The sequence below is a fragment of the Vulpes lagopus genome, chromosome 1 (assembly GCF_018345385.1).
Source record: "Vulpes lagopus strain Blue_001 chromosome 1, ASM1834538v1, whole genome shotgun sequence".
Classification (NCBI taxonomy): Eukaryota; Metazoa; Chordata; class Mammalia; order Carnivora; family Canidae; genus Vulpes; species Vulpes lagopus.
This window is the reverse complement of record NC_054824.1, coordinates 178,649,779-178,674,468: the sequence shown is the minus strand read 5'-3', so window position 1 is coordinate 178,674,468 and position 24,690 is coordinate 178,649,779. Positions and strand designations below refer to the sequence as shown.

At 40.1% G+C, this 24,690-nt stretch overlaps 1 long non-coding RNA gene across 4 annotated transcripts; it reads left to right on the top strand.

Moving 5' to 3' along the window:
• Positions 1-18,568: 18,568 nt before the first annotated feature.
• On the top strand, positions 18,569-23,731 carry LOC121497933. 4 transcript variants are annotated; one of them, XR_005989567.1, is made up of 6 exons: positions 18,569-18,853; positions 19,988-20,192; positions 20,522-20,589; positions 20,674-20,843; positions 22,340-22,552; positions 23,430-23,731. It is a non-coding gene; the product is annotated as an uncharacterized LOC121497933 (long non-coding RNA). The 4 variants fall into 4 exon arrangements; XR_005989565.1 differs by having other exon boundaries at positions 22,340-22,596; XR_005989566.1 differs by lacking the exon at positions 22,340-22,552.
• Positions 23,732-24,690: the final 959 nt, after the last annotated feature.

Below are 24,690 nucleotides of genomic sequence, written 5' to 3'. Positions count from 1 at the left end.
CAGAATCATGATGTGGCTGCAGCTGGAACACTGCATGTAACCTTGATGCACTCAGCGAGAGATATGTGTGACAGGACGGAAGGAAATCCAGAGACCAAAAATGAAAATAATCACAAGAAAAAAAAAAAGAAAGAATTAGCTTTAGGATAAACTGCAATAATATAGTTTGTCTACATACATGAAGGGATGGGAATGTCACATGCAAACACACAATGTGAAAGGAACAAATGTCAAAATACACAAGCAAGTCTCCTCTTCCATGCTAAGACTCAGACTTGAATAAGAGAAGGTCAGGGAAATAAAGGTATTTGTTCTGGTTCTACTACCAATTAACTAATCGACCTTGAGTACTGGTTTTACTCTCTCTGCACTTCATTCTCTTCATCTCTCACATTAGTAGTTTGGGAGAGATTAAATCCAATCTCACAGAGCAAGCATTTACTGAGCAGCTACTATGAACGCTTTGAGAGCTAGAAAGCTGTCTGATGCTTGACCTGAGCCACTCAAAAGCTTTCAGTCTACTCACAGGAGTAGGGCATATTCTAATTGCATTTTAAAAAATTATAGATTGGGAAAATAAATTAATTAATTAATTAAAAAATTATAGATTGGGATGCGTTCAGCTTCACCACTGTGGAGTAACAAGCTTAAATAAAAACTGGAGAGGGAGATTGGCCTAATGAAGCAATTCTTAAACTCAGAGGCCATGAAGGGCAAAGGACAAGTCTTCATTTCTGTTTGCATGCCCAACTCAGTAACTTCCACTTAGAAGTAACTCAGTAAGAAGTGTTGATTATAAAAGTGGCACCTAGGGGTGCCTGGGTGGCTCAGTCAGTTAAGCGTCTGCCTTCGGCTCACATCCTTAACCCAGGGTCCTGGGATGGGCCCCCGGATCAGGCTCCCTGCTCAGTGGGAAGCCAGCTTCTCCCTCTTCCACTCCCCCTTCTTGTGCTCTCTCTCTCTCTGTCAAATAAATAAAAACTTTAAAATATATATATTTTTAAAAAGGTAGCATCTAAAATAGAATTTGAAAGATCAAAAGGATTAATAAGATCGTTTTTCTGACAAAGGTGGACATGGATGAATTATTTATGTTTAAGGGACTTACATAGGGCAATGCATAGAAGCAAGAAGGTGTAAAGTATTTATAAAAGAAAGAACACTGTGGTTAGGCTATCATGTAAGGGACTCCATAGGAGTTCAGAACAACAACAACAACAACAACAACAACAACAACAACAAAAAATGCTTGAATTCCATGGTATGAGTTCATGTCTGGAGCCATTTAATATTTATAATCAGAAAATTAAACTTGATTGTATATAGATTTCAAAGTTTGTTCTGAGGCAACAAGAAGGAAGACGTTGTCCGCAGCATCAAATGTTTCAGGAAGTTTCCGTTGGATGAGGACTACAAAGATGGTATTGGTCTGGCAGTTAGGACATTGGTGACCATCAGAAGGATCACCCGCAAAACTTGTTAAGAAGATTCTTGAATCCCCATGTTGAGAGATTCTGATTTAGGAGGACTCGGGAGGGGGACTTTGGATCAGCATTTACAACAAGCACTACTCGTGGTTTTGATGCAGGAAGAATACAGACCATATTTTTAAGAAACACTAGGTGAGTATGATTTTCATTTATAAGATGAAAAACATTAAATTATCTACTTCAGAGACCATTTCAATGACCAAATCAAATCAATAGCCTGGTTGATCTGATCAACTCTGCAGAAACTGATCATTCCCATGGCAAAGAGGGGGAGGAAGATTCAATAGAAAAATTAAAAAATAAATAAATAAATAAATAAATAAATAAATAAATAAAAAGAGATTGCTTCATTGTTCCTATAGAAGATAAATGTAGACATGGATTTTGTTCCAAATGATTTGGATGAAAACTAAAAGTTTTCTAAGATCCAAGGAAATGTATATTTTTGTTTTTTGGTAACTTAACTTCCATTACTATTCTAATAAAATGGATATAAGACATAGAGCAGATATTCTCCGTTTCTCCAGATAATCCTGTCATAGCTTTGGTCTTACTGTTCCCCCATCCAGTGCAGTTGGAGAGAGATTGATTAATTTCTTGTTTCATTGTTGCCACACTCCTCTGCACTTTCTGATTGCTGTTGGGACTGAAACTAAGAAAATGACACCAGGACGAATGTTGTTGTGGCATTTCCAACCCATTGGAACTAGGAAGTATTTGAAATCTCACCAGACAGCTGGTTCTCAGGAGACAGCATCTCCTTTCCTCATTTAACTAAAAAAAAAGTTCCCCCGGCTTCTTTGTAAAAGTTATCCAGAGACCCTCATGTTTTCAAAGTTTGACCTTTAAGAAAGAGTCAATGAGAGATGGCATTTTTCAGGTGTTCAGGTGATCTTGGAAAATCCCATTAGACAGAATAATCCACTTACACATTCAGAAGGTAGAAGACCTAGGTTCTAGGTTCAGCTCTGCCTCGAACATAGTAAGTAATCTAGGAAAGAGTTTTCACATTTGTGGGATCATCAGGGATTCTGGACAAAGACTGTCAGTGCTGGATAGTACCTGAGATGACAGTCAAGGGAACTTAGGGACTGGCCAAAAAAATGATTTCCCCAGGCCACTTGGTTGATAGTGGCTCTTCATGACACAGGCATCTTGACTCCTTGTTCCTCTCCCATCTTCCCCATGGCTCTCAGCTTTGGGGGATATGCACAAGGAAGCACAGCAGTTCCTATTTTTGAAATGAGGCAAAGAGGCCTCAAAGCAATGAACAACTTGCCCAGTGTCACAGATCCCATAGTATTATTAATGCAAAGTAAATACTAAAATTCTGCTAGTGAAGCATTTCCCATGTGTCAGGAACATTGTGATACACTTGATGCTTATTTCCTAATACTCCTGGTCCAATGGTCTTCCTATTTACCACCCCGTGCATACAAAAGAAATCTACCATCTTCCATGGATGATATATTTAACAGTCTCAAAACTTTTGAGTGATAAAACCAGGACTAGAGCTAATATGTTCTAATACTTGGCTTTGTGCTTTCTTTACAATAATACACAGCATAGTCGCTCGCTGAAATGATTTAACCAAGGAGAAGCTCTGCTTTGTGGCACAGAATGCACATCATCAGTCTAGCCATTGTACTTGCCCTCTTTTATCATCCCTACATGGGAAGATTTTAGGAATGATCAAAGAGTATTTTGTTTGTCTATTTTAGTTCAAAACATTTCTTTCCCATGCTGAGGCTTCTGGGTTGTGTTTTATTTCTTCTAGAAACCAAGTTTCCCTTTTTATTCTCTAAAATCTCTCACTTGGGGCCACAACTCTGTGGTTGAATCAATACAAAGAGCTGTAAGTGGGCTTGTAGGGGATTTGTAAATGCTTCTGAAACACTTAGAAATCTCATTCAGGAAACAGGGAATCCAGTGACAAGAGAAGGAAACAGGGGGGATGTATGAGTCCTGGGATTCAGAAGCCACCACAGTTAGGAGGGCTCTGTATAATATTGTGTAAGTGTCCTATGTAGCTTCACACAGCTTTGGTGTGTGAAGAAGCTTAAATAAAGGATTAAATTACTGGACACTTAGTACTATGGGATCTGTGACACTGGGCAAGTTGTTCATTGCTTTGAAGCCTCTTTGCCTCATTTCAAAAATAGGAATTGCAGTGCTTCCTTGTGCATATCCCCCAAAGCTGAGAGCCATGGGGAAGATGGGAGAGGAACAAGGAGTCAAGATGCCTGTGTCATGAAGAGCCACTATTAACCAAGTGACCTGGAGAAATCATTTTTCTGGCCAGCCCCTTAGTTCCCTTGACTGTGAAACAGAAGGGTTGAGCCAGATCATCTCAGGTCCTATCCAGCACTGACAGTCTTTGTCCAGAATCTCTGACATCTACAACAGTGGTTCTCAAACCTGTTGCTCTCAGAACCTCTTTGTTACTTCCAAACAAGGAAAAATGAGTGACAAAAGTCACATTATTTTACATTTTTACAAATCTCTTTAATCTCTGGCTGAATAAAAGACAGCTGTATTGTTCAAATATTCTTCTGCCATCAATCTGTTGTGGTATAGGAGATACACCACGACGTGTATTTCCTGGTTGAAGTATACGAGGAAAATTGGCCTCACTCAGATATGTCACCGGAGAAGGAAGGAGTATTTTAATATCTTTTTCATAATTATAGATATTCATCTTCAACATTCCACTGAAACTGAATCAGTAGATTCTTGAAACCTGTTGCAGTGTGGAATCTGAAACCATATCCACGAACTTTTCGTATTCTACTACGTCAACATTAATTGTCTATCTCGTACTTCAAGTGGATCTTTTACCGAGGCATGATTTTGTAACAACATGCATTGGCCATCTGAAAATACTTTTTCTGATCCACAAGTGGAATTGCTGGATCCTATAGTAATTCTATTTCTAAGAATTTGAGGCCCTGCCAGACTCTCTCCGCTGCAGCTATGCTATTTTACATTCCCATCAACAGTGCACAGGGGTTCCAGTTTCTCTACACCCTTGTCAACACTTGTTATTTTCGGTTGCTTATTTTTGAGTTTTGTGTTTGTTTTTTGATAGGGGTCATCTTAACAAGCGTGAGGTAGTATCATTATAGTTTTGATTTATATTTCCTTGATGATGAGTTTTGTTGTGCATGTGCATCTTTTTGTGTGCTAATTAGCTATTTGTTTATCTTCTTTGGATAAATGTCTATTCAAGTCCTTTGCCCATTTTCAAATTGAGGTTTTTGGTTTTTCCTATTGAGTTTCTGGAGTTCTCTATATTTTCTGGGTATCAGCCTCTTGTCAGATACATTATTTGCAAATACTTTCTTTATTCTGTGGGTTGTCTTTTTACGCTGCCGATATTGTCTTAGATGCACAATTTTTAAAAGTTTTCCTTAAGTCCAATTTTTTTTTCTTTTGTTGCCTCTGTTTTTGGTGTTACACTTAAGAAACCATTGCCAATTCCACTATCATGAAGTTTGTCCTATGTTTTCTTCTAAGAGATCTGCAGTTAGAGATGTAGGTCTTTGATTCATTTTGAGTTCATTTTTGTATAAGGTATAAGATAAGGATCTGGTTTTATTCACTGCATGGATTCCATGCATATAGATTCCATGCATATAGAATCCATATAGATTCCATTTCCTCAGCACTATCTGTCGAGAAGTTCATTCCCCACTGAATCCTCAGACCATACTTTGAGAACTGCTGATGTACACTATCTATTCTTAAAATGTCTCCTTGGCAAAGGCATTATGATCATCATGACTTTTTATTTTAATTAGCTATCCCTAACATGAATAAATCATAAAGATGTTTACACTTTGGTGTGAATTAGTTTATTAGAGACTCGTACCCTATTGCTTGTAACACTACGCCCCCTTGAGTTCTCGTTTCCACCCTGCTGTTATTCAGCTCTTAGGAATTTGATCATTTCCCCCTTCCACAACTCAGATTTCTCTTCTGCAAAACGAGAAGGTCATTTCCCAACTTTATTTTAAGGCAGCAGACCACTTTAAAACTATTTGAGACTTCCTTTTACTAAATTGATAAAAGTGTGGGTGTTGTGATTGACGTTAAGAGTGTAGCACCCAGCTTCCTCCCTAGAGGCAGTCCACTGAGATATTTTTCGGACATCTAAACGGTCCTAGAAATATATTTTGAAAACCAAAAGAGAGGCAGTTGTCCAATTCCCTTCTGAACCAAATATCTCATGGATCTGTGGTGTGTAACGACACAGAAGCACCAAGTGAGTTAGAATAAGGGCAGGAATATTTGGTGTATCAGGATTTGGGATGTCTGCACAGCTAGATGGAACGTTTGGATGGAAGGAAATGGGAGATTTTGAGAAACCAAAGGGGAAAAGGTAATGCAATCTCTTGTAAGCAAAGGGGAACAAGAAGAACAAACAGGGCATGGAAGATGAGTAAAGGAAGAAGGGAAGCGGATTGCGGAAGAAGCCTCTGCTTAATGGGCTTGCTTGGGGCCATCTGGCCTGGGAGACATACCCTTCCTTGACAAATGGGTTGGAGGATGTTAGGTGGTCCTGGCGTTTTCAAATATGGAGGAATCCTTTTTTAGTCCAAAGATAAATTAGTGGGAACCCAAAACCCATCCAACACTAATTTGAACCCTAACCCAACCCTAACCCTAACCCTCATCCTTTGCCAGGAAGTTGGGTTAGTGCCATTCCTAATCAGGATCTAATCAAGCCACGACTTCCCTCTACCCTTTAATGCTTATCCCCAGACAACCTGCTCCATCCTTAGCATCTCGTTCTCAACTCCACTCCCCTATGCCCTCAGCACATGTCCACATTGTGCAAACACAAACCTCTCTTTCCCCTTCTGTGTCATGTAATCCAGAAAGCAGAGGAGTGCGTATGGACTTAAAAAAGAAAGAAAGGAAAGATGCTTTGCTCAGCTTTGAAGGCACTAACAAGAACTGGGATAACTGGAATAATTAAAGCCACTATGATCTTTTGCGTTTCAAAAGCCTTTTAAATTCATGTCATCTTTGGTCAATAGCTTTACAGTTCTAACAAGCAATTTTCACAAAGTGCTATTAAGGGCTGTAAACTTTATTTTCTACTCTCTATTTCTCCTTTTTTTAAAAAAAATTTTTTTGGGTTGCTTTGTGGTGAGTAGGGATGGAGACAATGTATCTTTAAATAATAAAGAAACCATTTTAATATTCTCATAAACATCATCCCCTCTGCTCTCCACTACAAACTTTAACAGCCCAGCAGCCAGAGAAGCAAGTAGGGCAAACAATACAAGAAGAGTCATTATTGTAACTAAATTAGACCGTTTGTTTTCTTTCCCTCAAATCAAATTGTGTAGGAGCTGCTTTATTGCAAAACAGACATTAAAATTCCAGCAAGACCTCAGAGAGAAAGTAATTTCTATTTTATCAGTGCTGTAAAGCTGTCTTTATGTTCTGAAGCAGGAAATATTGCAAGGATATTTATAGCTTCGGCTCCAAAGCCAGTTTGAATAGAAATGTTACCGCGGTCGCTGGAGCTGTCATACTGCTCCGTGGAGCAGGGAATTTTAGTGAATTTGTGAATTACTGTTTCAGTCTTGACAAGTCTCTCAGTGAGGCTGGTGTGTGTCTGGAGCTGTTTGGTGGTTTGGGAGATAATGATTAAAGACTTGGATTTGCTTTAAGAGGAGATTTAAATGATATTCTATAGCTAATCAGTTTTGTTCCTCAAGTCCTCCCAGAACAGAAAAGGCAAGGTTTTCAAACTTTGGCAGCATTAGGCTTTGGTGACCTGGCAGTGCGCGTTCCCCAGTCCCTCCCTGGCCTTCCTCCTTCTCCCCCCGCCTCTCCCTTTGTCCTTGACCTGCCCATCAAGGTATCACACAGCTCCTCATCTGTCTGAACTGTTTACCCAGATTTGACAGTTATTTACCATCCCGCTTCTTCCCTGGGGTCTGTTGAAATGATTCATCATAGTGTCTTGCATTTATCTTAAACCTTCTCGTGAAATGTGCCAGGATTCCATGAATATGATCCTCACCATCAAAGGGGAAAGAGCTTTACTTGTTTTACATGGGGAAGAGCTGAAGTCTAGACGTGGGGAGACATCTGACTAAGGTCACACGGTGCTTCAGGAGAACAGATGGGCTGAGCATTCCGTTCTCTCATTTAGTTCAAGTATTTCTCCACTGCCACTTGCGCATCACACCAGTAAAAACAGAAGTTTCGTGACTTGCGGTCTAAATAGACAACCATTGGAGCAAAATCATCTGAAAGTGGGGCAATGAATAGAGACTTTTAATAGCTCCAGGGCCACCCCAGGCTAAGAGGCAAGACAGAGCTATGCTGTGCCTGAGCTTCCTATTGCTCTGAAAGCCAAGGGCAGTGGGGGTGGGCAATGGTGTTCCTCGTGATTTCTACCAGTGTGCTGTGTTCTTTTAAATAAAGCTGTGCAACAACTAATCAAAAGGGTTTTTTGCTTTCTGTTTGTAAGTCAAGGGTTTGATTTATGCCACACTGCTCATCGCCTGACCACTCGGATCAACAACAACGTTTAATTTCCAATTAGGCAAATCCCTAGAGTGAGATTTTCTCTGGAACCACATCCCAGAGAATCCCTTTGCTTTAGGGGACAGAGATCCCACCCTCTGCTCAGAATCTGCTCTTTTGGTACAAGATGAAGACACTTTTTTTTTTCTTATTTCCCTAAACTGGGATAGAAATAGCAGACCAATGCAGAACTTGACCTGTGGACTGTCCCAGCTGCAGAGGCTTGGCCATCCTTCCTCCAATTTTTTGATGAATCCATATTCTTGGCTTGCCACTGAATCAGAGAACATAAGGGCTAAAATGCACTCTAAAGACCACTTAACATAATCCACCAATTAAAGACCTCTTAGAACACAGGTCTTTTTGCTCAGACCTTGTGATCTTCCTCTATACTCGCAGTGTCCAAAGCAGTAGATGGTAGTGACATGTGGCTCTACTAAGCACTTGGATGTGGGTAGTCCAAACTGACATACTGTAAGTGTGTGGAACCTATGCCAGATATCAAAGACCAGGTAGGAAAAAAAAAGAATGTAAAATAATTTTAATGTATTGATTTTTATATTTTTTATATTGATTACCTGCTGAAACGGTAATATATATGGGGTAACATAAGACACAGTAACATTCATTTCATTTGTTTCTTTTTTGAATGTGGCTCCCAGAAAATTGTAAGGTATGCATGTGGATCACATTTTATTTTCATGGAACAGCACTGTCTTACACATCTTTCTCTCTTTGAGTATGGGTTCACAAGGAAAGTGGTAGGAGTGCTCAGACCCTCAAACCCTCCCATGAGGATTCTAATTCTGGTCAGGCTGCTCTTATCCTTTTTGTTCTCATGGGCTTATAGACCCAAGGAATAATGGCCTGTCTTGTAGCCCTGTGCTATGCAGAGTGGTCACCACCCGTGAAAGTTCAGAGGGTAGAAGGTGGTTTGAAACTTATTAGCTTTGATCTTTACTTCAAAGTCCCACTGGGGACAGCCCAAATTACAAAAGGCCACAGAATTATTAATGTTCTCATATTCAAGTCTAGATGTTCCTAATTTCTCTACTCATGATTCTTGGGATAAGTTTTAAGAAGGATATATTCAAAAAGGATCTTATTTTATTTTATTTTATTTTATTTTATTGAAAAACTTATTTATTTATGTTGGGGGAGGGAGGCCCTAAGGGAAAGGGAGAGGGAGAGAATCTCAAGCAGACTCCCTGCTGAGCGCAGACCCTAAAGTGGGGCTCAGTCTCGTGACCCTGAGATAATGACCTGAGTGGAAACCAAGAGTTGTATGCTTAACAGACTGAGCCACCCAGGAACCCCCAAACTGATTTTATATGCTCTCAGTTCAAGAAACAGAGTCTACCATCAGCCAGCTGAAGCCTGTATTTCTTTTCATTTTTCCCTTCAAATAGCACTCCTGTAATGGTTAAGTTGCTGCTGACAGAGAGCCTGCATATAATTTAGGTGTTCCTGTTCCTTTATAATTAAAAATCCTTTTTTTCCTTCTATAATTTAGATAAATTTGTTACTGCAGTATTACTAGAGAGAGTTATAATCCTTCAGCCTTCAGAATTAGCTATGTTGGCTTTATATATTGATGCCAGACATTGGCAAATATATTTGTGGCCTGAATGTATCTCTGGCTCCATGAAATTAGAAACACTTTGATTTGGATGGACTTTCCAGTGATGAATGGCTGGTTCATATCATGGGCCCATGGAAGTGATTCACAAACTTCTCTGCAAATTAGAGTTACCTGATGATCCTAAAAATTCCAAAGTCTAGGCTAATCACATCACAGTCTCTGGTGGGTAGAACAGGCTTCAGGAGTTTTTGAAGCTCCTCGGGTGATTCTGTGTGCACACAAGTTTGGGAGGCACTGGCTTTTCAGAAAGCTGGATGAAAACCCAAATAGCAAACATCTGTCAAAGAAAAAATTATTTAAACTGGATTAAGTTATCTCCCCAGAGGGTCACTATTCCTTTCTTCTTAATAAGCCCACACCACATTTTTTTTTCTTATAATGATGGGAAGAATCTGAATTGGGAAGAAAATAGAATAGATCATGCATATGGATAAGAGCACAATGCCTACCCACTGCTTGCTAAGAGATGCTGGCTTTTGCAGTGTTGGGAGAGATAAATTGAGAAGAAATTTTAAAAGAAGATGAGATATGGAAAAAGTCATTATTTTTATAAAGAAGTTTCAAATGTTATTCCTTTGAATTGGACTTCAAATCACATTGCTTACTCCCATGGTGCCTACGGACATCATGACTTGAGTGAAATTTCTTAAGATTCTGCTGGCCACACAAATCATTGTTCTTACGGTCATGCTCTGAGACCTCAGATGGATCCCAGAGGCAGTAATCCTGCTGGTGTCAGGACAACTGAGGAGAACCATTTCCTATACATTTCTTTCAGAAAGGACCTCTGTGCTCAGAGTTGTCAGTGTTGATTGGACAACCAGCCCAGGAATATAACACCAGGTCACATACCAGAACTACTTGCCAAAGCCTATACACTTGGTGCAGTTCTTGATTCCAACATATCTTAGACTGAACTCTGTAAAATGCAAAACCAAGCCTGGATGATCCTTAGAAATTACTATAATACATAATTTTAAGTGCAAGTGCTAGACCTTCCAGCATACTCTAAGACAGATCTTATTGGTATACCAATGTTTTCTTAGGACATGGACCCTGGTTCAATACATGTGGGAAGAGATGAGGCCAGGAGCTGTAACCCTTATTTCTGATACGACACTAAGTTTCAGTCTCCACTTTTCCATCAATACTCTTTTCCTTACACAGAGAACTTAGAAAATTTTAAGTATCGAGTATTTATAGTAACATATATGTATTTATACTTATATTTACATTATATATTTTAAAAATATATATCAAAAATATATAATACACGATATGTTGTTATATGTAATAATATACATTATATAACAATTTATAATATACATGTGTATATTATATAATATTCAAATGTTATATATAATAATATATATATTTGGCTGGCACTTGTGTAGAAAACCTACACTCTATTCCTCCTGTGTTTCTCCTTTACTTTCACACTATAATTACCACACTCACAACACTTCGGTCACCACTTGTGTGGGGCCTTCCTTGGCACCAAACAATTCTGCAACACCAACTGGATGTCCTACAATTTAACTCACTCTGACACTATCTACCAGAAAATAGCATCAGATCTCACAAGTTAAGGGCTCAGTCTCACAAGACTTCGCATAAGACTTGAGATTTCAATTGTAAGTCTAGCTTGTCACCTGTGCTTCTGGCCTATCAGTGATAAATTGGAGGTTCCCATGACTCTTTTGTCTTTTGGTTCAATTAATTTACCATAGTGGCTCACAGAATTTAGAAAAAACAGTTTATTTACTATTTACCAGGTAATTATGGACAGACATGATGTAGCTTACAGATAAACACCATGATAGAAAAGATGGAGAGGGCAAGTTCTGTGAGACAGGGCATGGAGCTTCCTTGAGCTCTCTGGGCATATGCCTCTCCCAATACCTCCACTCACTCACCTATCCAGAAGCTCTTTGAATCCTATACTGTTTGGATTTTTATAAAGATTTCATCATGTAGGTATGATTGAACCTTAATTCCATTTTAGCCCCTCTCCTTATCTATAGAGAATGAGGGTCAGGTCAAAAATTCCAAGCTTCCACTCTGCTTAGTCCTTCTGGTGACTGGCCCCCATTCAGGAGCCCACCAAAAGTCACCTCAGTAAAACAAAAGACACTGCAATCACCCAGGAGATTCCAAGGGATTTGGGAACTCTGTAGGAGCCAAGGTCAAAGACCAAACATCAGAACAAAAAGATGCTTCTAGCGCCTTTCATTTAGGAAATTACAAGGGTTTTAGGAGCCAAGCAATGGGGGCAGAGACCAATATATATATATATTTTTTTTCTATTACCTCAAAGCAGTCAATATCAATCAAATTTTAAGAAATAGGAATTAATTGCCATTCATATATATATATATATATATATATATATATATATATATATATAATATTATATAATCAGGGGATCCCTGGGTGGCGCAGCGGTTTAGCGCCTGCCTTTGGCCCAGGGCGCGATCCTGGAGACCCGGGATCGAATCCCACATCGGGCTCCCTGTGTATGGAGCCTGCTTATCCCTCTTCCTATGTCTCTGCCTCTCTCTCTCTCTCTCTGTAACTATCATAAATAAATAAAAAAAAATTAAAAAAAATATTATATAATCAGTTATACATTGTGTCAAACATACATAGATATATATGTTATACACTATTTGACCTTCATAATTATTCTATAATACTTTATGCTACTTATTCTACAAATAAACATCGAGGCCTAGAAGTGTCAAGAAAATTCACCAATATTCTGTGGTTAGCAAGTATTGTGATCCACAATGTGAAGTCAAGTCTCTCTGATGCCAGGATCCGTGTTCTTTTTACTAGGCTGTGCTGTCTACAACACCATAGAGAGTGCCTTAATGGGACAGTGTTGTGTGTGGGTGGAGGCAAGACAGTAATGGGGGTTTCCATGAAAAGATTCTCAAAGGGTTTTTTTTTTCCTATTTTCTACTTTTGTTTTGCAGTTGTGCACTATCACAGAAGAAATAGAATCAGGACTTATGTTCTGTACCTACACAGCTGTTTACAAGTACTTTCATGGTTCATGTTCCATCAGGTTTCTGAGAGTTAATGTGTTTTCTCCTGAGACATAAGAACTTCACGTCAGGATATTGGGAGCAATTTTCTGAAAAATGAATATGTGAGGTTCTAGGCTGATGCAGATACTCTTCACACCTCTCTGGAACTGCTTAGGCTGCTGCCTGTTGACCAGGGGTTATATTGTGTTTCATGCCCCTTCCTGCTGTGCTGAATTCTTATGGCTCTCTCCCTCTCATTTATCCAATCAATATATATTGTTTTATTTCTCCTAGGTGCCAGGCATCTCTCCTTTTTGTTCTCTCCTTTCCTGGAGATGCATTGGCAAACAAAATAGCAACAATCCTTGCCTTCTTCATTCATAGTGCTCATTTTTATAGGGGTAGGGGGACAATTAAAAAAGTGTGTGAGTGAAGCGCTAGACAGCAAATTGCTATGCAGAAAAATAGAGGAAGGGGATGGAGAGTTGTAACTGTGAAGACGATGTAAATTTATTTATTTATTTTTATTTTTGTTTTATTTTCTTTAGAGAAAGTATAAGCAGTGGGAGCGAAAGGGGCAGAAGGCGCGAGAGAGAATCCCTAGCAGGCTCCACACCTGGCACAGAGCTCAACATCAGGATCCTGAGATCATGATGTGAACCAAAATCAAAAGTCAAATGCTAAACTGACTGAACTACCTAAGTGCCCCAGATCATGTAAATTTGGATAGCATAGCTAAGAAGGGCCTAAAAAAAAAAAGGTGAAGGAACAAGTGATTCAAACGTCTAGGGAAGTATATTCCAGGCAAAGGGAATAGCATGGGCAAAATCTTTAAGGTGGAAATTTATGTTTAATGAGGCCAGATCATGTAGAGCCTTGTATACCAGTGTAAGGATATTGAATTTTGCCCTAAGTGAATTGGTTGTGAGCTGAAAAGTGGCATAATTTCACTGAACTTGTATCAGGTTACTTTGTCTATTATATGCAGAACAGACTGAAGGTGGGCAAATTCAATCAATTTTGTAATATTCCAAAAAAGTTGGCAGTGCACTGGGCCAAAAGGATAATTGTAGGAACAGTAAGATGTAATCAGGTCTTTGTCATTTTCTGAAGACACAGCCAACAGGACTTGCTGACAGACTAGAGATGGACTGGATAAGAGAGCATTAAAGATGATTCTGAGCCTCAGCAACTGGAAGGGAGGTTAACGAAGATGGAAGATAGAGCAAGAGTGACCAAGTTCTGGGGCATATCAGGAGTGCAGTACTGACAAGCTGAAATTTGAGTTGCTGTTTTAGTCATTGAAGTAGAGCTGTAACAAGCTCCCAAGGAAACTCTGGACTAGAGATCTAATGTTCGAGTCATCACAAGGGCACTTAAAGCCATTAGGCTAGATAAGCTCATCAAGAGAATGAATGCAGTTAGAAAACAAAAAAAAAAGTACCAAATCTGTACTACAGACAGTCCAGTGTTCAGAAGTCAATGGAATGAGAAGGAGCTGACAGAGGAAATGGAAAAAGAGCTATTGGTGAAATAAAAGGAAAACAAGCAGAGAGCATTGAATTGCTAGATGTAGGCGACAGATGCCTCCTAAAAAGAGACTCTGCACATTGCATAAATAACGTCGGAGTTGAGTCAAGAGACCTGGGTCCAAGCACTGACCTCACCACATACTGGTTTGTGATATTGAGAAAGTCACTCCTTCAGGAAACTCCATTTCCTCCATGATTGTTGTAAAGGTGAAATAAGAGAACATGAAAGCTGTGGAGAAGAATAAGAACCTAGGACATAGCAGCTACTCAATAAATGGCAATTGGCTCTGAATTGAATCTTGTGTGTTTAAAGCTCAATTTTTTGCTGTTTTCGTTTTTTTTTACTGTTTTCCTGTACCTCTAACCCTGTCTGCAGAATCAAATCAGCACTTTCTGGCTACTGCTCTCCACCTGGGGTGATGCTTAAGCAGTCCTAGCCCTGACACCACACACTGTTCCTTCACTCTGTCAGGACTAGGTTGATGGGCCTGGATTTCCAAGTCATTCATTCAATAGTTTTTTTGGACCACCTACTGTATGCGGCCCTGTGCTAAAACTTGGCTATGATCCTTTGTAGCTCTGACCCTACCAAATTACATCCATGAGTCCTCTCTGATAAACTCAGACTCCCATGCCTGATTTCTGGAGGTTTGAGTAAATCCCTGATCACAACTTACTAATCATGAAATACTGCAGAATTACTTAATTTCTTGAGCTTTAATAATCTTGTCTATAAAATATGAATAAAAATTGCTATGCTGAGAGATAGGAACTAACTATTCACAATGTAGAAAAAATGCTGCCAAATATGCGAAGTATCTTGGTCTTTGTCAGTTATAAAGTTGGTTATGTAGCTGTAATATGAATATCAATCTCCTCCCTCCACCCCACTGCATGCTGATGCCTCCCAAGATGTGGTGCTAAGCTTCTGCAATTATCCAAATGAATCTTGGAGAGTGAAAAATGGTGCACTACAAACTCTAACACACTCTGTTAAGTTGAGATTTACACTTGGATTTGCTATATCCATTGAGAACAAATGTACTCCTCAATTAGTAAGTCTTTTTGCCATGTAGCTAGCCTTCCTGCATATGCATAAACACACACACACACACACACATGCACATACACACACGCGCACGCACACACATAGGTATACATACAGATGGGCAGACATCTGGTCCTGGTCAGTATATTAACAAAAAAAAAAAAAATAGAAGAAAGGTTATCTGATAATTCAAACACATTTTCAGTTGGATTCAAGGCAAAAGTCTTGAAGAAAACCAGGCTCCGTCCCTAGGTTGGCCCTATGTTTTCTTGTGTTTCTATATTTTTCTTGAACCTTGACTTTGGCCAAAGAAAGCTATGAACAAAAAACCAGATCTCTGCCTTGTCCTTGCTTGTTATGTTATGTGTACGTGATCTGAGGATGACCTGAATATAGCTCTGGAATAAAATGATGGGGCTTCCAAAAGGCATAAGAAGAAGAAAATACTTTTATTAAATTTTTTCTGTGGTGATGAAAAGTCATGCTATTGCCAAGAAAAGACCACAGATTTTATCACCATGGGTCTATATAAGAAACTAAGAATAGATAAGTTTTTTAATAACAATATATTAATATTTTGCAAAACAAATCTTGATTTTTTTTTCATTAATGATATGTGTGGATTCCTGGTCAGACTGACTACTCTTGATTGATTTGGTCCATAAATGAACTTATGGAGACTTAATTACACTGTGAGATCAGTGTATGCTTATTGATTGTGCCTTTGACATGATTAGCTACATTAGATTATGATGTCCTCATCCCCCAAAGATCAAAGCTAGGATTGGACTTTCTTTAAGGGCCATTAGTCATATGCTCGTGGCACGTGCTCAATTTTTTTCATTATGTAATAGGTAGAGGAGACTATAAAAAGAGCATTAGCTTCATGGCATTTAGAAATCTATCTTTAAAATGTACCCGATGGAAACAGACTCTATCTCTCCTCCCAACCCAACAGATGCTTAGTTGACACGAATGGAATTGAGAAGGGAGCCATTTCTATGGATTGCTTCACTCTTTACCCTCCACCATTGTTCCATGGTGGAGCTGGAGTCCTTTCACAGGTCATCCCACACCCTACATCACCATCCTCGGTCTAAATGCACTGAAGACAAGGGCAAATGCAGCTGTGGTACTTGTGAATCCAGGCTGTAGCCACGTAGAAGATCAAATCCCTGTGCCCTGCAGCCAGCTTGGGACTCCATCCATTTTAGTCAGCACAGCATTACTAATAACCAGGAGAAACCACAGAAAATATGAGAGCTGTGGCAGCAGTGACAGAGGGAATGAGATGCAGAGCTATGCATGCTGGGAACTCTTGGCCTTAATTAGAATGTGAGTGTACAGTATTTATCTTTCCCTCAAACCTATAAATAAGGCCAGCGCTTTGGCGATTACTGATGTCTGCCGTCATTTCACAAGGCCTCTGTTTTGATGGAGCACTAGTTGCTGCAAAATAATATTTCTTTCCTCCGTAGCCTGCATCTACTCCTATGGAAACATTCCAAAGGTGTTCCGAACTGTGACTGGAGGGGAGGAGGGGGGTGGGATCTAAGAATCTAGGTAAGAATTATTTTTCTGGGATCTTTCACCGCAATCGGATGTCATAAGATGTATAAAGGTACTCACAGGCAAGTAATCAACACTCTTGTCCCAAAAATTGCCTTCATCCTCATCATCCTTGTTGGTGTATTTCCAACTCCTCCACGAATACTTTTAGTGACAAGCCCTTCACTGTCTCAGAAGGCAGTTGACTACAGTTCTGGCCACAGTAAAACCTTCTTCTCACTATTGAATAAAATCTGTCTCTCCCCCACTTACCCCTGTGCACCGTAATACATGAACCCCAGATGTAAACTTTTTCAATGTCCCAAGTGCTTACCGGGTTCTCCTGTGAATCCCAATTTTCTACAAGACTGGGAAAAATAATTACAAGCAGTCCCCGATAAATAATTTTCTATCAGTTCTCTCTTTTTCTTTCTTGTACTTGGAGTACTGAAAACAAATGTGATGCACGCCTTCAGGAGTGAACCAGAACAATGTTGATTATCTGACGTAAAGGACAAAAAATAAATACACATATCCTCAAAGGACTCTCATCTCCGAAGTCAAAAAGTCCTATGATTAAGTGGTCTCTAAAAGGGTAGTTTACATTTGGTCATATATGGGCATTCCCTGGACCACTTCAATGGTTAAGTGAAATCATCTTTGCAGTTTGCTGCTTGGTTCCTTTTTTTTTTTTTTTTTGCTGCTTGGTTCCTAAGAGTAGATCATAAACTCCTTAAGGGTAGAAGATACTTTGTTTTTTTTTTTTTTCTTTGTTGTTGTTAATTTCAGTATTTCCCAGTACACAGTAAACCTTCAATACAGAATTAATTGTGATTAATCAGTTTCATTTAATTGGGTGATTGGAGCCTCACTTCCAGAAGTTCATGTTTTCTCAAAATAAACACTTCTGTCCTCTGACCTGGTTCTCTCCATGTGAAGATGTGAGGCTGAAGTATACTCATGGTCACCTCTTATGAACGTCTATTCAGAAGGTTGTAGCTATGCACCGAGCACCAAATCATTTCCTACTTTCTGTGCCTGAGAAGGTATCATCAATTCGTCCTTGGACAACACCTCAGGCCACTTTCTGTCCCACGAGACTACTAGGTGATCCATCTGCCATGCCCACTCCCCTTCCTTCAAAGAGAAAATTAAAAACCCAATCAACCAGCAATGGGCCCTCAGCCACAAGCTCACTCCCAGTGGATCATTCACCCCTGTCTCAGTGTTGCCATTAGCCACTTTTGTACCTAGAATGACAATCAGCTTGCTGGTAAGTCTCATAGGGTGGTAAGCCCGCTGGGCTGAGGGCCAAGAAGATTGTCCTTTTCCTCGTACTGCTGCCATGGTAAAATGGGCCCCTTTGCTCGGAGAAATGGGACTATAGATACATCCCCAAAGGCTAGGAAAGGAGAGTTATAGAATTTTCATGGAAGAATTGCATATTTGACAATGAAAGAGGGCCATTTATATAAAAGAAAGTAATTTACAGGTAAGAAGAGTAGCATCTTTAAGCTTTCAGATGACACTGAGTGTTTCTTTGGGGTACTAAAATGCCAAACTAATGTGCATAAGCTTCAGAAAGTCCTATGAGGCAGCTCTGGTGCAGTACAAAGTGTCTGCATGTAAAATCAGGAGATCTGGGTTTAATTATTTACTAGCCGTGTGCTCTGGAGCAAAAGACTGAGCCTCGTCTCCTCAGAGATGAGTAAAATAGGGTATTTTAATCCTGATTCACAGTGAATGAGTGGCAGCAAGGTGTGTCCTCACCTCCAGTGGTATTCAGGAGCTGATGAAGCTGTGGTGTGGTGCTGAGGAGATAAACCAACACACCGAGGTGGCTTCCAGGAGGATGAACAGTTGTGCCATCACAGATGTCACACAGTATGAAGGTGGGACTCAAAAGTGAAGTGCTGTGACATGATGCAGAAGTCCTGAATAAATGTGAGGTTGTGGCAGGGATAAAGCGGAAAGAACGATCCATCTTTCAACGATGAGCCTTGTAGCAAGAGGTACTTTTAATTTTTATTTTTGTATTGAAGTGTAGTTGACATACAATGTGATATTAGTTTCAGGTGCACGACATAGTGATTTGACCATTGTATACATCATGCCATGTTCACCATGAAAAGTGTAGTTACCACCTGTCTGTCTTATATAAGAGTGAAGGATAATGGCTTGAAGAGGGAAATGCATCATTGAAAGGATACTGAAAACCACCAAGAAAATAAATACTGAAGTGCACGGGATATAGGCAGTCATTGCTGGACTAACTAAATACTATTGTTTTTTAAATATTTATTTATGTATTTATTTATTTAGAAGGAGAGTGTGCCTGGGGTAGGGGAGGGGGAGAGGGAGAGAGTGGGGATCTTAAGTAGGCTCCACCCTGGGCATGGAGCCTGATACAGGGCTCCATCTCATGACCCTGACATCATGGCCTGAGCCAAAATCAAGAGTCAGATCCTTAACCAACTGAGTTAAACAGGAACCCCTAAATACTTTTGTTTTTAAAGTCTTCCAACATGCTAGGTACTGTCCTAAGTACTTCACGCATATACTCATTTAATCATAATAATCCCGAAGGAGCTTTTCCTCTCATTTACAGATGCAGAGACTCAGGCTAAGAAAAATTTTGTACCTTGCCCTACGTACATACTTGGTGAGTGGCAGAGCTGGAATTTGAACCCAGAATCTGAGCTCTTAACACCCACACTAGACTGCAGCCTTCCTGAGTGATTGCCAGGATTCACCCAAAGCCAGAGAGAAAGAGTGAGGAAAGGGATTGTAAAGACTTGCAGAGATAGAGGAGGTGTTAACTGTGAGACTGGGGTTCCAGATGGCATTTGGAGGAAAGAGGAGCAGAGGTAGGACAAATTGGTAAAAAAAAAAAAAAAAAAAAAAAAATATATATATATATATATATATATATATATATATATATATATATATATAATGCTTAACATAACATAGCATAAAGAGAAGCCTGAAATGTAAGAGTAAATGACCAATGGGCTGGAATTTTTTGGCAGTATCTAATGATGGCAAGAATATAAAAGATGAAGAAATTGACCTCAAAGTTGGAATATAAATAGCTTCAGTATAAAGTTACTCTGCTGTTGACTCTGGCTTGCCTTTGGTCCTAGTTCCAAGCGGAACTCCAGTGAGCAGTTGCCAAGATGATGCAAAAAGAGCCTTCCCGGGTGCTTAAAAAGAAGGGACCTGGGGTCTCTGCTGCTGAAGAGGACTCCGTCCTTTCTAATGACCATAATGGCCAGCTGCAGAAGCAGAATTACCCTTGGTGCTCAAAATTTATCTCCTTCTATGATAATAAAAGGAGAAAAAAAGCAGGTAGGATACAAATTCGGGGAGAAGGGAGGACCAGCCAAACCAACTTCTGTACTTGGTAGCTTGCCTGGGGTCTCAAAGCAGCAGTTTTGCTACTAAAAAAATCAATGTTGTGGTTTGAATGATGATACCAGATATAGTACGGAAAGCTACAGACTTTAGTTTCCCTCAAGCCAGCTTGATTTTTTTTTAAGCCCAGATCATTCTACTCTGTATATTTAACTACGGGAGAATGGGGGGAGAAAGCAAAAGAGAAAAGGGAATTATAGGAACTGTGCATGTTCCGCCCTTGTCTTCTCATCACACCCAACACCTCTTCTAACTACACACAGCTGGACATGCTCCTGTTTCTTGCAACTCTGGAACATTTCTTTGACACTGCTGTTTCATGTGGTGAGCAGTAAGTTGCAGAATTCTTATTTATTTACTTTTTTAGATTATTGATTGCTTGCTTGCTTGTTTGATTGATTGTAACCCATTACAGGCTGAACACAGAAATTCAAAAAGGGACAGAGAAAATCATGGATGAAACATCTACTACAAATTTCAAAGAGACCCAGAATACTGAGTAAAGTTCTCGAAAGTTGGTTGCAAACTGGATCCTTGGCCTTCTGCAATATCACTGTGAAAGATATGTCTGATCTTGCTATCCTGGTAAGTAGGGGGCTTGGGCAAGAAATTGGGTCTAAGAAGGCTGAGGTCCCACCCAGAGTATTATGTCCTCAGGAGGCTTTCAAGACCAGTAGTGTTTGCAATGAGAGTTGGGGTCAAGATGAATAATCCTGTAGAGGTCACAACTATGCTAGATGCCAACATCAAGTATCAGGCCAGAGCATGTACGTTAAAGAGGACCTGTTTGAGTTCTGGAGATGGGAGGTCTTGTCAGACGCCAGGATCATTTGAAGAAGCCAACAATAAGGTGTCCAGAAATAAATCCTTTCTCTGAGTAGATTATAAATATGACCCAAGTTGACAAATCTTGTATTTTTAATGAAACGAAACCAGGTAGGAGCCCCAGAAGGACAAGAACATTCCTGAACACAGTAGCCTGGAGTACCATGCCAGCTAAGAAGGCCACTCCCCATTAAAAATCACAAAGGAAGCTAGAGACAAATAAGATGATAAGATTCTCGGTGTTCACCTCAGGCAGTAGTGGTAGGGATCGTCAAGGAGAGAGGACTCGGAGTTCTGTTGCAGAAAAGTTCTGTTCTGAAAGCTTGAACAGATTCAGGCAAGTTCTAAAGAAGTCCTGAGAAGTCAGTTAACGTGGGCTCAGCAGGGAGGCGGTGCTGACAATAAGAATCTAACCTTTGTGAGAACATTACAGTTTACAAAGCACTTGAACATGCAGCTGCTGCCATAGGTCAGCCTGAGCCAGCATGGTTAAGTGAATGGTAAATTAAGAAATGCAGTGGGTCATTCCACCCTGCTCTGTGTTGTGTTAGACCTACTTCCTCCTCGTTCTTCCTCTTCAATTTTTCCAGGTAAACCAGGGCTTTTTAACCTCAGCACGACGGATAACGTGGACCAGATGATTCTCTCTGCTGTGCCATGTAGAATGTTTCATAGCACCGCTGACCTCCACCCAGTAGGTGCCAACAGCACCCGTCCCCCTTCCCTAGCTGTGACAACGAAAAATGTGTCCAAGCATTGCCAAATGTTTCCCTGAAGGGTGAAATCGCCCTTGGTTGAGAACCACTCATCTAAACAAATAGACAGAAATTTTCCCCCCATGCCCTTGGTGATCTCTGCTCTCTTCTGTCTTTGAGAGCTCTCAGCAGACCATGCAGGATTGGATTTTGTAATTGCACAGACTTTGGTTAGGGTCAGGGAGACCTGAGTCCATTTGTGACTCTGTCACTTGCTAGATGCATACTCACAGGCAAGTCTCTTAATCTATCTGAGCCTCAGTTTCCTTGCCTGTGAAATGGGGGTGATAATCAGATCACCTTAAAGGTCGGAGTGAGAAAATTATGTGATTTGTGCTGAGCATTCAGAGAGACAGGACATGGTAAATGCTTAATCATTGTTAGTTATCTCCATTATTGTTACTATTATATGAGAAGGTGGCTGTCCTTGACCATTCAGTATGTCACCTTCTCTCCCGTGTGGGAATTGGAAGATGAATAAGACAATCGCCTTCCCCTCAGGAGTCTGCAGTCCATTAGAGAAGAGAGGCCGGTCCATGAATCACTGTAATGCAGGGCATCAAAACCATTGCCAGCAATGAAGAGGAAGTTGCTGTTGCCGGATCGAGAGGCAGGGAAACAGATGCCAGGACTACCTCGATATGTACAACTGTGGTGTCTTGTCACCTGGAACACTCTCAGCAGTTCTGGATGCCACATCTCAAGATCAAAGAGGTCTGGAGAAGGTCCAGGGAAAGGCACCAAAAATGATAGGAAGGGTTAGTACTCTGCTGTCTTAGCCTGAGAAAGCGAAGGAAAGGGGATCAGGATGGAAATACAAGAAATCATGGATAGTGGATCTTTATTCACTCCTGTATTTCATTAATAAAAATGTGTAGAGGATCTGCAATGGTCTTGGCTCTGTGCTATGGTCATGAATGAGTGCAACTCCTGTCCTCAAGGAATTCGGACTCAGTGGGGAAGGTGGGCCTGTGAGCAAGTGCAATTGATTCTTGGATGACACAGCTTTGAACTGTGCAGGTCCACTCATACATGGATTTTTTTCAACAAATACAATACATACTGTATATGTATTTTCTCTTCTTTATGATTTTCTTGACAGCATTTTCTTTTCTCTAGCTTACTTTATTATAAGAATACTGTCTGTATTCCTATAGATATGTATATAGATATGCATACAATAATCTGTGTTCAACTGTGTATATTATTGGTAAGGCTTCTGGTCAACAGTAGGTTATTAGTAATTACATTTTGGGGGAGTCAAGTCAGATTTTCAACAATGCAGGAGTCAGCACCGCTAACCCTTGTGTTGTTTGAATATCTCATGACCTCATGACTGCACTGTAGTAGGAAGTCAAAGGGAGAAGGTCACAGGGCCAGAGAGGCTTCGCAAAGAACGTCGCACCTGTTTGCACCTTTAAGGATGAGTGGAATTTCAATAGAAAAGAGAGGGAGGACATTCAAAGGTGAAAGAGAGGGAGTTTCAATAGCATGAACATTGTAGGGATTGGAGTGGATGTCCTGGGAGCAGTCAGGTTGGACAATTGTTTAAATGCACAGGCTCACCTTGTTCTGCCCTTTCCATCTCCAGGATAAGCTTGCCCCACATCTTTGTTCTGCAGTAGAATTTTCTCTCATGAGCATCCCACTCAGCCTGAGCACAAGCTGATACCAGAAGTTCGGAGAGCCACCCCCAGCAGGGGCAACCCCCAGCCAATGGACACCTTGTGGTGGGCGGAGATCTGCAGGCTACCGTCTGTGTTCCTCCAGCGAGCCACAGAACTGCACCCTCGTGGCCACCAGCAGCAACTTGGATAATCCTTCTTCCTTGCCTCACCCCTCCACTCCCTCACTGCCATTTCTTTGGATATTATCACCAAATAAACAGTCTGCACTCAAGTTTTTATCTCGAGCTTTACATTTCGGAGCAACACAGACTAAGATCGAGGCGAAACGCAATTAAGAATTTTTTTTTTTACCAATAATTGAATTTCTAAATTTATAACAACAATATACCATGGAATACTGCATGGGCTGAGAAACATTCTGACATTGTTGAGCTGATTCCTAATTTTTTATCTTGGATAAGTCACTTGACCGCTCAGAAACCACACAGTCTCTTCATCTGCTTATCTTGTAGAGTTGGGGAAATACAAGAGATAGGCACCCCAGATACATTTAACTACCATTATTATAAAAAATTATAATGAACAATGGACAAGAGCAACCTCTTCACAATCTGGGTAACTATTATAATAAAAAAGTGTGGCAGTACTTTACGCCACAACCGCTTTGTTACTTTATATAAGAAGAAGCATTTCTGGCTTGCTACATCCAAACTACAGTTCTAAAAAGTCCTAAAAAGCGATGAGACTATTTTGAGTTTGTCCTGGGCCAAATGAAAATTATTTTCCCTTCAAAACAATCCTGTTAAGCTGTCAGTACTTGAATTCTTTTTGGAACTGGTCTTTGGGTTAGGTTCCCAAAGTCAAATTTACATGACACATCGAGAAAACTAATGTTATTAATAGTTGATGGTCGCAGCTCATTTTTGACATAAAGTGCTCATAACCAGCTTGATCAAGGCCTTGAGTCCCTTGTCTCAGCTCTCAATGATCTTTATCTGGTGCCAATCAAATTTGCTTTCAAGGGAAAAAAAAATAAAGTTGCAACCATTAAGAAAATTCTAAAGAGCATATCATAAGGGACAGAAGGCAATTTCCAAAAGTCCCCCTAGGTTTGGGACATAGAAGCTATAGCATTGTGTATTTTTAGACCCTGCAGGGTTTAAGAGAACATCAGTCCTCTCACATTAGAAATGAGAAAACTGAGAACGGACAAGGGGAAGAGCT